This window comes from Sycon ciliatum, chromosome 3 (assembly GCF_964019385.1).
Source record: "Sycon ciliatum chromosome 3, ocSycCili1.1, whole genome shotgun sequence".
Taxonomy (NCBI): Eukaryota; Metazoa; Porifera; class Calcarea; order Leucosolenida; family Sycettidae; genus Sycon; species Sycon ciliatum.
In genome coordinates, this window is record NC_088645.1 from 29,001,957 (window position 1) to 29,018,384 (window position 16,428).

The 16,428-nt window shown below is 47.5% G+C and overlaps 1 long non-coding RNA gene across 1 annotated transcript; it reads right to left on the reverse strand.

Annotated features, from left to right (window-relative positions):
* Nucleotides 1–1,166: 1,166 nt before the first annotated feature.
* LOC135812642 (uncharacterized) lies at nucleotides 1,167–14,741 on the reverse strand. Its single transcript, XR_010552891.1, has 3 exons — nucleotides 14,582–14,741; nucleotides 5,706–5,977; nucleotides 1,167–2,275 (listed from the first exon to the last, which is right to left on the reverse strand). It is a non-coding gene; the product is annotated as an uncharacterized LOC135812642 (long non-coding RNA).
* Nucleotides 14,742–16,428: the final 1,687 nt, after the last annotated feature.

Sequence of the window (16,428 nt, forward strand, 5' to 3'; positions counted from 1 at the left end):
TCATGCGTTTGTTCTCACCGCCTTGTGAGCCGACGTGGCCATACGCGCACCGTAACTGCTGCGTCTGGTTGAAGCACTTGTTCACGAGTTGTCTCACTTCCCTAGTCACTGTATCACCGTCTTTCATTATTATTTTCTAGCTTGGTACGTGAATAATTATTATAGTAAAAACTAACATTGCAACCTTGCCACTGGACTTGCCACTGGACTTGCCACTGGACTTGCCACTGGACTGGCCACTGGACTTGCCACTGGACTTGCCACTGGACTTGCCACTGGACTTGCCACTGGACTTGCCACTGGACTTGCCACTGGACTTGCCACTGGAGCCCGGACCGTCCGTCCAGTGCTCGGAACATGCGTGACCGGTTCGTAATCGTGAACGAGAGTCAGGTTTAGGAAACACGCAACCTGCACGTGCCCAGTCGCTACTCTTTGTTAGTCGTGAGTATATTGTGTGAACATGCAGCCAGTCATATTGCCGCACTGATTAGGTGTCTTGTGTGGTCAAGTCTCCCGGCGGCGAGTATGACTCAACGCCTGGTATTCAACAGTGCAGTGAAGTCTGAATGCAATGCATGGGGCACTGGACCATTGGATCGCAAACACGTCCATCCACCCGATGACCGGCGTGTGCAGAACACAGCATATGTGTCTACACTGTACTTGGTCGCAATCTGCTATCGTCTGCGGCTCCGGCATTCATCTTGGAAGCTGTATTGGCTGGTATTGTAACAATGCATGATGTTGAACACCGGGTTGCCCATGACTGTGCTCAGTTTAATTAGGTACAGAGCTAGTACATAGTACTCCCTCTAAATACATACCGTCCTGCTGTCATCTACTCCCATTCACTACCTACATGACTGTATTCCTCGACTCAAGAAGTCACGTCCACAACCTGCAGTACTGTAAAACCGGAAAGTATAACGAGTCGCAATGTCTAGCGTTTTAATTACCAATTTGTCCCTTATTTGAAGGAACGTTATCGTGAACCCGGTTTGAGATGTCTGTGTAAAGATGTGCAAACAGCCATGCATGTTCTTTCCGTCTTACAAACATCGATAAACTTTCTGCACGGTAACATGCCAAAATTACAAAAAAGGGTAATTTTTTTGGAGACTTTACTTCTACCTGCAAACCCCAGAAACGGTCCTTCACTGCGATTCAAATTCAAAATTTCATTTAAAACTCACAAAAGATATAATTTGGAAATCTGATGACATATTTGCAACAAATGCACTGCGCCTTGCTAGCGCTGAAGCAGGCAAGAAAGGGCAATGCACCGAATAGAAGAAACAGCAACTTTCCTCGTAGTATCATAGTCACAGCAGATCAATTCAAAGTCAATCACTAAAAAGAAAAGAAAAAGGGAGTGCTGCTCGAGGCGAAAGGGAACCGAAACTGGGGACTGGTCAAAATCGGCCACAAAACATAGTGTGAGTACATACCATACAGTTATGTATATTTTAAAGGAAGCATACAGCTTGCTAAACTAGCTCAGGCAACTTCCACCAAGAAACTAGGGATACTATCTCTACAAGTGTAAAGGAAAAAAACAGAAAGAGCTAAAATACAAAAACATAGGACATGCAATCACATCCTGCGATGCTCAAAATATACACAACAACATTGGGGAGGACTGCACGCAGAAAAAACAGAGTGGACAGGAAAGCATTGTGAAAGGGTGTTGGTAAGCAGGTGTGTGTATGTGTTAGTGCGAACACATGCGCGCGCGCGCCTGTGTGTGTGTGTGTGTGTGTGTGTGTGTGTGTGTGAGCGGGAACGCATGTGTATGTGGTTGAGTGGCAGTGGGTGTACATGCGATGGTGTGCATGCATGGGAGCGCATGTGTGGGTGTGCATGCGTGGATGTGGATGTACATGCGTGGATGTGCATGTGTGGATGTGCATGTGTAGATGTGCATGCGTGGATGTGCATGCGTGGGTGTGCATGTGTGGGTGTGCATGCATGGGAGCGCATGCGTGGATGGGCATGCATGGGAGCGCATGTGTGGGTGTGCATGCGTGGATGTGGATGTACATGCGTGGATGTGCATGTGTGGATGTGCACGTGTGGATGTGCATGCGCGGATTTTTATTTTTATTTATTTTTTATTTTTTACGAAGTCCACTATGCTGTGCATGCGTGGATGTGCCTGTGTGGGTGTGCATGTGTGGTTGTGCATGCGTGTGAGGGCCGATAGTGACAGACACACCCGAGCGCGTCAGCTGGCAGAACCGTGGCATAGTTTCAGATAGGCTTGCCCGGGGCTCTGGAGTACAGGAAGATGGAGAGGAAGAGAGAGAAAAACAGGGAAAGACAGACACAATGAGGAAGCAGGAGTAGTTGCTCACGGCCAACAAAGGCCGATGACGATAACATTGAGAGAGAGAAAGAGAGAGAGAGAGAGAGAGAGAGAGAGAGAGAGAGAGAGAGAGAGAGAGAGAGAGAGAGAGTAGTAAGTTACATTTATAAAGACAGGTAAGTCTAACAAATGAGGACTGAGACCTCTACAACAGGGTTTTTACGCCTGAAAGCAGGTGCATGATTTACCAAGCAGGTTGTCAGTCTAGATTTTATGCGCAGATGGAGAAAAAGCGCAGAATTTTGTAATGAGATGAAAAGCAGAAATAATAAGAAATAATAAGAAAAGATGAAATGAAAGCCTGCTCACAAACCCGCCCAGCCTTGCGAACTGGGTATGGTGGATTAAGAACCCGGTTCAACGCTCGAGCAAGCGCTCTCCACTCAAGGTGTTCAAAGCAACTGATAGGAACTCATATGGGGAAATTAGAGAAAAGAAATAATAAGATAAAGAGAATAAATTTCAACGCACCTCAATAAACGGAGCAAAAACATACAGTACCTCAGAAAAGTGGATCTTCCGACCAGTGTTTTTGTTGACGTCGCAACCAGATGATGTAGCTGCTTCGCAGAGACGTCTTACTGCACAAATTACAAATAAATTTTATTCTTCGATTAGAAAACCCAAGGCGCTTTCAGAGCCCTCCGAAGAGAGTCCGGGATGAAACCACGCACACCTACCTCAACCGAAAAAGAAACGACCTGCCACCCGTTTGCTCGGCATTGATCGGCCAGATCCGCATACCGCCTGTCCTTCCGCGAGTTACTGACACTGAATCTGTCCTCAGCACAAACTGTCAACTCCATCCAGAATACAATCCTACGACTCGTAGAGTACAGAACTATATCTGGTCTTAGGGTGGTAAGTGCAACACAGCTAGGGAAAGAAATCTTTGCACTAACTGAGTCGACAAGAAGTTTCCAGTCTGAGGCCGCTGACAGGAGATCAGTCGTAACCAACTTTCGTCTGGGCTGAACGCGAACTGGCTTCTCTCCCGCCTTGCAAAACGAGATGAAGTCAAGCTCATTCGAATTTTCGGTTTGTACGGTGTTTGCAGCAGTGCGGATTCGAATCTCCTCACGCATGTTCCTGACGATGACCCCGAGTACGTTGTCGTGCCTCCAGGTGTAACGTCCCTGGTCCAGCGCTACGCGCCAAGCGCCAAGCACGTGGCGCGTAGTACAGGCCCAGGCACGGCACAAACTACAGTACGGATCCACTACGGTGTTTCCCCAACGGCGTAGGTTCGTCGGAGAAGGTAGCACGTCGAGGGTTGATGCGAGAAGAAATTTCAAATCCTTACCAGTACCACCGTACAAAAGGAATTTCCACGAGAGGTCCTGCCACATCACCGATGTCCACTCCAACCACTTGCCTTGCACCTGAAGAGTCTTCAGCCTCAAGATCTGCTCCTGCGCGTTGATCTCCTCAAATGTTTGAAGGAGATCCTTCCTCGGGGGTTTGGAATGCTGCTTCGGAGCACGAGCACCCAACCGTGCACGATGACTTGAAGATGACGGTGGACGGAGAGTCCCTGAATCTACTGATGCCTCTGCACACTCCAGCTCTATTGTCGCCGCATATCGCTTTGTCAGCTTCGCATCCTTACTCCGACGCAGAGTGTACAGCGCCCTCATGCGCGCGTCCCCACTCGATCGAAGAATGTGCCATTTGATGGACTGGCACTTTTTCCACACCGTAGGAAGGTAGTGGAGGCGTAAGCCAAAGCGTTTGCGACTGCCAATAAAAAGAATGGCAGAGTTTGCGCATCGAGGTAGGCCTGACCATTTCTTCAGAAATGGTAAACACATAAAGTGCAGTTCACGTACAAAACCTTGTGTGAGTTCAAGAACCTGGAAAGACGAGAGAGAGAGAGAGAGAGAGAGAGAGAGAGAGAGAGAGAGAGAGAGAGAGAGAGAAGAGAGAGAGAGAGAGAGAGAGAGAGAGAGAGAGAGAGAGAGAGAGAGAGAGAGAGAGAGAAAGAGACAGAGAGAGACAGAGAGACAGAGAGAGAGAGACAGAGAGAGAGACAGAGAGACAGAGAGACAGACAGAGAGACAGAGAGAGAGACAGAGAGAGACAGAGAGAGAGAGAGAGAGAGAGAGAGAGAGAGAGAGAGAGAGAGAGAGAGAGAGAGGAGAGAGAGAGAGAGAGAGAGAGAGAGAGACAGAGAGAGAGAGAGAGAGTGAGAGAGAAAGAAAGTGGACAGTGCATGGAAGGAAACAGTTGGAAAGCATCATCCTATGTCGTCCACATGTATCAAAGGAGACGATACCCTCTGTTTGTGGTGCGACGTTAAATAAACTTCTACAACAGCAACATCAGACACAGGTTGCGCTTGTTTCAAAGTCATTGCACCTTGTTTTGGTTCCAGTACGTTTGTTTGATACATTCGGCTGTGTTCGCGCAATGCCGATTCCGGTCGCTGAATGAATAGAGCAGAATCGTTGTCGGCGATTCCAAACAAAAAGTGGAATGAGTTCTCATTCCGAGCGGAATGACAATGCGCTTCGGCCACTGTGGCCTTTGTCGCTGTTGCATACCTCCGCCAACAAACTTTAAACTCGATTCTTGCCATACGCAATGTTGCCGGACATTGTATAGGGTATAGGGCGGCACTGCACGCTCGGCATAGTTACTTGTTGGTGGTATTTTGACCCTTGGCTGCCTGAGAAAGTGTTCGCACAGGATAAGAACTGGAAAGATGGCCTCGCACCTCTCCTCCTCATCGTCGAGCAGGGCCTCTAGAATCACAGCGAGACTAGCAAGAACTCATTGTCGAGCCCCACGATCCACAGCACCTAATCTTCCAAACAGGTACTGAGCCTGCCACTTGGTTTCTGCTCACTGCAGTGCCTAATTTCTGTCAAATAAAAAAAGAGCCTCAGTTACGTGTAGAACTAGAGATGTTTCTGTGTCTGAGACGAGGTGTCGAATAGTCATGATGAAGTAGTGGACAAACGCCATGTATAGGCACCCTAGTTACGGGTGCTCGTAGATCTACGCCGCGTTTGGCCGCACCATCATCTGGACTGTTGTAAGGGGCATGCAGAAATGTACGCAAGCAAAAAAGTAACTACCGATAGCCTTGGCAAGGCTGCAAGGCTACAAAACAACAGGCGAAGCTGGTACACAAACAAAACATCCAACCATCATTTCCAGAGTTGCACAAAACGCCAGATTCACTAGTCAACGCGGGCGGGTTTGTTTGCTACCCTCATTCCGATTCCGCGATGGGTACCGACCGCATGGCATGCCCATTCGGGGAATGACCGAACAAATGCAACCTTAAGCTTTCCATGTAAAAGTAGTGCTGGGTTGTAGGAAGTGGACTTACATAACTACGTCAGCAGGTCAATCTCCCCGGAAGAAGATACTTCTTCAATTGAGTATACATGGGATTTCGTTGCGGGTGCAACAACTACAAATGGTCGCGCCACCTTGCATTTAGTCGTTGACCTTTGCGGTACCCGTTGGCTGACTGCAATTGTTGTTGTGGTCGTGTCTGGCTGGGCTGCAGCCTGTTGGTCATCACCACCTTCCTCCTCGGTGGTGTTGGGGGGCAGGATATCCACGGGGACAGTGACAGGAGTGTCCACAGGCAGTGTCCTGTTGAAGTGGAATTGATGACATCAATAAGTTATTATTTATTATTATTATTATTATTATTATTAGACACAATCTCATAGCATGTGACAAGCATAGCTAATGCAGGGACAGAATCCCCTGAGACAAGGGCGTTGAGCCAGCCACGGCAATAGTTAGCTAGGAAAACAAAGCAAATATGAATTAGAGCAGAAAATGAATGGAAAATTACAAAGAAAAACGATTAACGGAAGTGAGCGCTATCAAAATTTGTGCATCACCCAGGTATTCGAGAATGTTCTTCGATGATAATTATTGCGTCTAGTTCAGTTGTGATAGTAGATCTTTAAACTGACCAATAGAAGAACAAGTTTTCAGACCGTATGGTAATGATAACCAATGAGAGTAGCCGGAAAACAAAGGGGACTTTAGATACTGGGCTGACTTAACAAGAGGCAGGATGAGCGCGTTACGGGTTGAGCTTGTCGAAAACCAATTGTACTTCATCATGTGTGAAGGGGTTTTATGAAGAAATATTTTATGAACCAGTGTACAGAGATGGTGCTTATGACGAACGGAGAGAGGAGAAGTGTGTGCAAGTCGATAAAGGGCATCCGAAGGAAAACATCGATCCTTGTTGTAAAGAATTTTAAGTATAAATCTATGGTGGACTTCTAATTGGTTCAGAGTTGTGTCAGAAAGGCCACACCAAGCGGTATCGCAATAGTCGAATATAGGGAGAATATAGCACTGATAAAATAATAGTTTACACTGGATGGGCAAATGAGTGCAATGTGGTTGTAGTACCCCTAATGCTGAACTTGTTCGCTTGCATACACAGTTGACATGTGCAGCCCAAGAGAGTTTGCAGTCAAACATCACACCTAGATGTTTGTGCTGAGTAACAACACGGATAGGCATAGTCGAGTCAGGGAAGTATAATGGTTGATCAGGAGGGGATGAAGAAATATACATGGCTTCTGTCTTGTCTAAATTGGGCTGGAGTTTCCACGTTTGCATCCACATGACAGTGCTGTTGATGCGATGCTGCATGGTAAGGAGTAATTGTGCAGGGGAGGAGTCAGAACAGATAAGGCCAGTGTCATCCGCATACAAACTAACATCGGGGACAACTGAAGGTAGGTCATTAACGTAAAGCAAGAATAACAAAGGACCCAGAATGGAACCTTGGGGCACTCCAGACGTTACAGGGAGGGGATCAGACAAGAAATAAGACAAGCGAACAGCCTGAGAACGAGCAGACAGATACGAGGATATCCAACGCAAGGTAGCATCCTCCACCCGGAAGGTGACCTCCAACTTGGCAAGTAAGCCACGATGCCAAACGGTGTCGAATGCCTTAGCCAAGTCGAAAAACACCATTCCCACATGCTCCCCACAGTTCCTCTTTGTCGCTATGTCTTGGACAAGTCGAGTCACCTGGTATTGAGTTGAGTCACCACGGCAGAATCCCGACTGAGCTGGTGAGAGAGCCGGAGCGATGTGCAGGTAGAGGGAATCGAATACAATCCGCTCACAAAGTTTGGAAACTGTGCGCAGCAGAGAGATGGGGCGGTAGTTTGCCGGGCAAGCACGGGAGCCTTTATTCTTGTAAAGCGGTGTCACGATGGCGGATTTCCAATCCTGTGGGAATGTACCAGTTCGAAATGACATATTAAAAATAATGGCGAGAGGATAGGCTATTGATGGTGCAAGAGACTGCAGCACTTCATTCGGGATCCCATCTGAGCCGGGAGACTTTCCACATTTCAGGCGCTTCAGATATTTCCGAACTTGAAACGTAGTGACAGTGATTGTACGGAACGGAACAGATATGAAAGGCGACTGGGACAAAGGGGGAATGCGCCACGAAGGATCATCAGGTAGCCCAAATGAGGTGAACTGAGTGTTCAGAACATCAGCTATGCTCTTGGGGGACGTGGCGACCGTACCGTCGGATGCTATCATCGTTTGGGGCATGACACGGCCGGAAGTGTGCCGCTGTGCTCGCACAAACTGAAAGAGTGTAGGTCGATTCGGTGACGTTAGTGATGCTTGGATGGAGCGTATATATTGACGATGTGCTTGCCGAGACAGGTGCTTTACAGCATTCCTTTGTCGGTTATAAGCTGCATGATTTACTGCTGTCGGATATTTTTTGTACACACTGTATAGATCACGCTTGCGTTTTACAGCAGACCTGAGCTCAGCAGTAACCCATGGTGGAGATTGCATGCGGGGTCGTGGAGATGTCACAGTGTGGGTGGCTCCGAATGAGGTGAGGTGACGACGGAAGGCGGACTGGAGCTCACAATCAAAGTGATGAAGTGCGTCATTAACATCAGTGTACGAGTTCAGAGAGGACCAGTTGTGGCCAGCTAAATCAGCGTTGATTAATTGCCAAAGGTGCGAAGGTACTTGTTTGAAGCGATACAGTGAAGAGGGAGGACCAGTGGAAGAGTTGGGGAAGTAGTTCGAAATAGGGGCGTAACATAAAGTGCAAACAATCTGTATATGGTCAGACATACCCAAGGGAGGTGCTTGATCAATTGAGCGCACGAGGCGTGGTCGGTTGGTGATCACCAAGTCCAGACACGAAACAGAGCCATTAGGCGAGGAATGAGTGGGGAAGTCAACCATCTGGTGGAGCCCAAGAGCAGAAAATACTGTGCTAAGGAGATCACCAGCCTTCGAGGTAGAATCGGTGGGACACCAGCTTGAGTTGTGGGCGTTGAAATCGCCAGTCACTAACAGATCATAAGAATCTAGACAGACTGACTGTAATGCCTCAACAAACATGTCACAAAAGTACGACAATTGCATTGTGCTCTGTGAGGGTGGTCGATACATGCAGCATAGTAAGATGGGATTCTGAGATTGAGTAGAGGGGGAGCCAAGTTCAAGCCACACAGACTCGCAGCCAGGGCGTTGAAGGTCGGCACGAGGGGAGACGTACGGAAAGGAGTCCGAACGGACAAGTACGGCAACACCCCCATACCCACGGCTACAATGCGCTGACCGATTGTCTTCCGGAGGTCGATCTCTGCGGATGCAGATATAGCCTGACAGTGAGAGCGGGTTCGAGGGACAGAGCCACGTCTCTGTTAGGCAGATTATGTCAGGCTTAGCACATTCGGCAATAACGCAGAGCTCAGACAACTTGTTGACAACAGAGCGACAATTCAGAGATACTAGGGTTAAATCACGCTGGGATTTAGGGAAAAAAGGGAACGCTGATGAATTTAGCGCTGGACATGCAATGTGTGCGGGTCGGCCAGAGGAGGGCTGAGCGGGGTAGAGCCGGTGGGCTAGTTTCGATCGTGGGGTGAATACAGGGGCGTTGGGATTTAGTCGTTGTTGCTGCATCGTTGTGTATGTTGGTTTGTTAGCATGACAGTTCAGGATTGATCATCACTGCCTCGCCGCGAAGTAGAAGACGACTTGTTACCTTGGGCATCAGCAAAGCGCCACTTTCGCACTGTGTGCTGGATGGTGGCCGGCCAGAATTTGGAGTCGAGAACTTTGTCCTCGTCCGATGCTGCCACGGTTACGCGAGCATGGCAAGTACCCAGGTACGTGTTTTCTGAAATCGAACAGTTCAGTACGTCAACTTGGCGGGCCTTGCACCACGCTGTTATTGACTCTGCCCTGCAACCCGGACTGACATTTCCAACGTACAGAACAAGCTTCTTTGTACGTTCAGGCCCTGTTAGCACACGCGGGTCGGCTGCCCGGGGCTGAGGTTTCACGTACCGTGACGTAACCCTACGGCGTGTGACTTCCGACCACTCTGCACCTGCAGCACTCGACCCTGGGTTGGATTGCTCAGGTGGGTGTGGTCTGGTGCCATGCATTGACAAAACAGGCTGCGACAAATGGCTGGGGGTGGTGTGAGCGGGGGTCATATGGTGAGTACTAGAACCCGTACTACCCTGTGTGTACTGCATAGGACCATAGGAAATATGGGTGCGTGCACGTGGGGGATTCAAGTCTCCTACGGCGGTGCTGTACAACTTCCCGCCGGACATTGCCAAATTTTGCTGTGCTTCCTGTACGAGAGGGTGTACACAGATTTCCGGTTGTTGGAGCCCCTGAACTTCCCGCCTGAGTTGTTGCACTTCTAATTCCAGACTCAGGATTTTGTCGGCTCTATCCTGTCTCAAGGAGACAATTTCCAGTGACATGCAGCTAATTGAGTCAGTAAGGCTTACAATGGCAAGTTGGAGCTCCGATGTGGGTAGCGAACTCTGCGCCAACACGCCCACTCCACGCTTCCTCAGCTCGCTCACCAGATCCGGCCGGGAGAGGCTCGAGGCTTTATCCACAGACATTTGCTCGCCGATCTTGATGAGCTCCTCGTAGCCAACCAAAGCCAGGTCCAAGTTCGATGTACTTGCACTTTTAAGTGCAAGTACATCGAAAAGAATGAACTGTAATTCTGATGCTCGTCATATAAAACCATTCTGCTCTATCCTTTATTCTATGTAACTTCTACTCGCCATGGGTTTTGAGCCCACATGGAACCTTTCTCCATGTTCTCGTTTTATTGTTTTGTGCAGCTATGTTTGGGAGATTGTGGTAATGAGCATGCCATCAGTGTTGTACTGACCAGATAAACTTCGTGTCTTTTCATTACTTTCTTGCCAGTGCTTCTTTTCTATTCTACTATAGGCTGTCGAAGTGCCTACGTCACGCTGCCTGACAACTCTTAGTCACACGTAGTTACAAGCCCAAGTGGTAACAAACAAAAGTCGCGTCACCTGCACTTGTCGTGTTTCCAACGGTCACAGCATCACTTTGACTGGGGCGCGCTGGTGCAGATCGCGACTTCAAAATTTGTTTTACTTCAACAAGTTTCTCCTTGGCTCTCAAGCCATCGTGCAGTGTTTACCTGCTGAGTGTTACCCAGCACCTGAGAGATAGGAGTTATGATTTTCACTTGCCGCTGGACAAGGAAACCAGCCCAGAGTTGGTTGGTCTCAGAACCAAAAGAAATCAGCGATCGCGGCGATAGAAATACCAGAGACACCGATCATTGTTTCTTGGCCGGCGACTACATGTAAAGTCAAACGACAGTACAGGCACAGCAGTGGCCAAGCAAAAAAATCAGCTACGGCTTCTCCTTCTCTACAAGGCGAAAACTAGAAACTCGGCGACAAGTAGCAGTTTATTTGAAATAAATAGTCTCGCTGGTGCTCTCCTCAGTCAAAAAGATGCTGTAGCTGTGGTCACTGCATAATGCTGCCACTGGAAACACGAAAAGTGCAGGTGACGCGACTTTTGTTTGGCACCACTTGGCCAAGTAACTACGCGTTGTCAAGAAGCTGTGACGTCAGAGTTCGACGGCCTACTATGTCTCTATAATAATAATAATAATATAATATTCGCGGGATCCGCGTTAGCATCACTTGAATGTTCAGAAACACACAAGCTATAGCCTTCGCTTCCGCAGGCCACCGCTATGCCTTTACACCTTAGTAGCGAATGCAGACCTCACAAGTGAGTCAGGGGAGAGGAGGTGAGTCTCTCAACCAATCGGGCGTGTAACGGCCCATAACCCTGTAAACTGCATCCTTGTTATCCTCACTCGAGCTGTGAGTACCCAGTTGACCGTGGGTTTCGGCGCAGTTCAACACGCGTAAAAAGTCTTTTTACACGCTCCCTGCTGCCAGCGCGGGTCTCGAACTCGGGACCTCATGATTCGCAGGCAGGCCTGCAAACCAATCGGCCATATGCGTTGGTCTCTATAATCAAATCGTTAATCCAGTATTCGGCAGTATTCTAGGGTGTTGACATGGGGGTTTGTCTAAGACCATGATTGAGAAATAGATGGTACCAGGTTCAAGTCCTGCCAGGAAGCGGAAGGATTTGTTCCAGCTGTGCTGCGGCCCATAGTCGATAGGAAACTCGTGGCCTGGCACAAGGGAAACATGAATGCAGCAAATGAGCTTTTCGGTCTCGGACCACTTTGGTGGTGGGCCTCCCACCGCTTTAGGAGCTGCTTCTGCACTTTAAATCTTTAAAGGGTGGTGGAGTTCCTACGGATGCTGAAAATTCAGTCTAACTGAGTCTTGAGCGGACCGTGAAATTGATTTCTACGTTTGTTGACAGGGGGTGACTTGGGCCTGTGGAGACTATCCAAAACTGTTATTATTGTTGATGTTATCATTTAACTCGGATGGTGAGCCAATTAAATTATTGTGAAAAGAAGAAGGACAAAATGTTACGAGTTATGAATAACTGTCCACCATTTTGTCGCACTCTCTGACTGTATAAGATCTGGTTACGTTGGTGGGCAGTTAGTCATAACTCGTAACATTTTGTCCTTCTTCTTATCAGGATGTTATCTTTGCATGTGTTATGCACAGACATACCACTATGCCATACCCCACCATTGGAAAATCAATGTGTTATGAACAGACATACAACTATGCCATACCCCACCATTGCAAATCAATGCAACTGTGTTTATATAGAATTTTATTCTTTTTTTCTATTTCGGACATACGTTTTGTAAGTGCAAAGACGGAGACTCAATCGATTTAGGCTAAGGCCTGTGGAAAATCCATAAATACAATTGAAGGGCTCCAATTCAAAACGCTATAAAGACCAAACCGGAGCTTTTGCGTTTTTTTTTTGTAATGGAAGAGTTCATTATCACCCCATGGACGTCTGTGTGTGTCGGTTTTACGGGTCAAAATGAGATACATCCCAGTCTAAAGTTTGTGCTCTTCTGCAAAACACGATAAAGGTGATTGCTGCTGCAGTGCAGACCGAAAAAGAACAAAGGAAAAACTGCAGTTCCTGAACTTTCCATAAAACGGATTTATATCGTTTTGAATCGGAGCCCTTCAATTGCAAATGCGATGCAGAGGTGGATCGTACTCAAATCCGAACATAAAAACGGATGCATCGATGTTGATCAAAAATTGCATAGCTTTAATTTATCCTATCGGACTATTGTCAAAGTGAGATGTTGAGACTTGGGCAGTTATTGTAGAAGAAGGTGGCTGCTCCAGACATTGAACCTACTCAGCTTACTCCAGTTCAGCTGATGAGTTAGTGATGACGAGAGGGGAATTCCCCGAAACACTGTGTGTTGAGCAGAGAGTGGTGCTTTCTTGCAGGCTTCACGAGTGGACCGCCTCACGTACTTCTCATGTGCTCCACACGGCACTCGTGAGTCAGTCGTCTGGGCAGGAAGCGCAAGTTCAAACGTTTGTAGCAGCCATCTTCTTGGACTATTGCTAGTGCCGAGAAATGGAGAGGATTGAAACACTCCTTCATAGATAGTAGCAGCCTGAAATTTGGGAATCTGAAAAAAATAGATTGTTGTAGGTGACCTTCATGCAAAACAGATTTTTGCCAAAATGTAGGTAACATTCAATTTCTCCATTTCTACCTTGTTCACTCACACATGATGCAACCAGGCGAAATTGTTTCTGTGCGCATTTCTCCACCATACAGGGCAACATGTAACTGCTGGTGGCACTTCGGATGTAGGTAATTTCCAGAGCCACTAGCCATGCTTCATATCCTATGAGCTCATACACGTAAGTAGCGTAAAGTACAGCGAGTACTGCGCGTCCTTTTCTGGTCGTATTGTGGACGTGGTGTCCTGCCACACGAACCGTGTATACACATTGCATGTTGTGCAGTCAATCCGTATACACGTTAACTTTTGGCGGACACGAGCTGCACACAAAAACCTAAGTGTGACTTTAGTACACTAAGGCTCTCACATCGCACACAATCTATTGCACTCTGCCATACATAGCCAGCAATCGCATGTCACCACGTACATTGAAAATCAACATAATTTTGCGAATCGACCTTTTTTTCAGGATCACTTTTCAACGAGGACGAAGCAAAGTCGGCCGAACGAAGCCTAGAGGAAGAAAATCACCCTCTCCACTTCACCATCACGATACTGACATAGATACGAGATGAAACAACTAAAAAATCCACAAGAAAACTGTACGGCCATCATCGCGCTGACTTTGGTCTGACTTTGGTCTGAGAATTTCTATCACGATCCAAAATGTACGAGGAGCACTCAAAAATAAGCCACAGACGTACCTTACTCGCTCTCTACTCCTTTTTCAAGGCACAAAAGTCGACTCTCCACTTTCAAACCAGGAACCAGACAGACCAGTGGTCCTTTTCAGCTGCTCCACGAGCGCAGGAAAGGTTCACCAAGGGGCGCAGAGCAGCATCCATTCCAGAAAAATAGCTAAAATACGAGTGAGACTGCATGCCTGAGTACATGAGTACATGTATGAGTACATGCAGAAAATAGTCAATTTCAGCGTTTCTGCTCCAAACAGCAACTAGCTTCGACTAGAAACAAAGATTACACCAAAGGATCAAACAACAACCATTTTCTGCAGTTTTTTTGCAGATGGCTTCCTTGTGCTTGGCCCAGCACGCCAAAAATCACACCTGGGAGGAGTACAAAAATTACAACTCTCAGATGTCCTCGATTGCTGGCCATGTAGGATTATGTGTTTTCCCTGGCTGTGAAATCAAGGTGGGGTGCTCTGGTGGTAATTTACAGTAGAGACCAAGAGCAAACAGTACACAAGCCGCCACACCAGTATAAAGTAGAAATTTATAGTAAGATCCTACCTGTGAACCTTCTTCATCTTGAAGGTGAGAAGGATGGCACATGCCACTGTCACGACGCTTACTACACTAGCAATGCCAACGATAGCTGCAGTTGATACACGCTGCTTTGTAGAATCATCGGCAGTGGAAGGCGGATGCAAGGATCGTGTTCCACTTGACATAGCTGATTTTAAGATGTAGGAGGTAGCGAGTTTGTGTGTGAAGTAGTCGTGGGGTCGTGGGCAGAAGCGCCGATGAAGTGGTAGTTGAACCGTAGGTTGTGACATTTTGGGCCACAAAAGGACATAAACAGAAACGAGGCATTCAGTACGAGATGTCGAGCAGCAACTAGTTACTTCTGACACACTGAGTGGTGTGGTACGGGCATACTGGGCCTACACAGAGTACACACCGAACCTACCATGAAAGACACATACATTCTTGCTCGCCTAGACGTATACAGCGTGCACACCGAGCCACCATGAAAGACACATACATCTTTGCTCGGCTAGAAACAATTCTGCCACAAGTCTTTCTAGTAGATGCTGAAGAAAGTTGTTGTCACTGCACTAATAGTCACTTCTGCACCAGTAGATGCAACACAGTGGTCATACAGTGTTTTCAAAACCCATTGCCGTGCTTGATGCACTCACTGAAAGTGCAAGGCAAGGAGAAACAGAATAGAACGTACCACTGGTTTCATGACTTGTAACAAGTTAGGAGAGACTTCTAAATAGAACACAGCAAAATACACGCGCATATATTATACCAGCGATTTTAGGGTAACAAAAGGACATAAACGAAAACGAGGAATTCAGTACCAGAGGTCGAGCAGCAACTAATTACTTCTGACATGCTCTGTGGTGTGGTACAGACGTACTAGTTGTATACAGAGCACACACCGAGACTACCATGAAAGACAAATACATCTTAGCACGGCTAGTTGTATACGGAGTACACAACGAGCCTACCATTAAAGACACATACATTTTGCATGACTTGTCGTATAGAGAGTACACACTGAGCCTACCATGAAAGACACATACATCTTCGCATGGCTAGAAACAATTCTGACACATGTTTTTCTAGTACATGCTGAAGAAAGTTGTTGTCACTGCTCTAATGGTCACTTCTGCACCAGTAGATGCAACACAGTGGTCATAAAGTGTTTTCAAAACCCATTGCCGTGCTTGATGCACTCACTGAAAGTGCAAGGCAAGGAGAAACAGAATAGAACGTACCACTGGTATCATGACTTGTAGAAGAGACTACTGAATAGAACACAGCAAAATACACGCACACAGATACCAGCGATTTTAGGGTAGCAAAAGGACAGAAATGAAAACGAGGAATTCAGGACCTGAGCTAGAGGTCGAGCAGCAACTAGATACTTCCGACATGCTCTGTGGTGTGGTACAGACATACTAGCAGCGTCTGCTCTAGGATTGTAGGACAGCCGGGTACACGTGTACCTGGCGCAACCATTTCAACCGGCTCGGAGCCGTGTACACATGTGCCTGACGCTGTCTCACCAGCCGAGTCACATGCGAGGTCTGTGGATTCGCCTCTTCGCTGGAGGCTCAAAGCAACACCTCAAACGATCAAGCTCAAACTGAGCACTTGCACACACCGGATACTGACTACTTTCACTTCGGTGTGCGCCTCCGCATGATCTGTCACACATACAAGCCATGTAGTCAATCCCTTCAAAGTTCGAGCGTGTAAAGTACGAACCGGGTCACAGGTGATCCAGTACTATATTTTCAACCAGGTCCAAGCGCCGTCCAACCAGGTCGATTACCCGGCTCACCCGGCTCTGGAGCAGACACTGACTAGTCGTATACGGAGTACACAACGAGCCTACCACG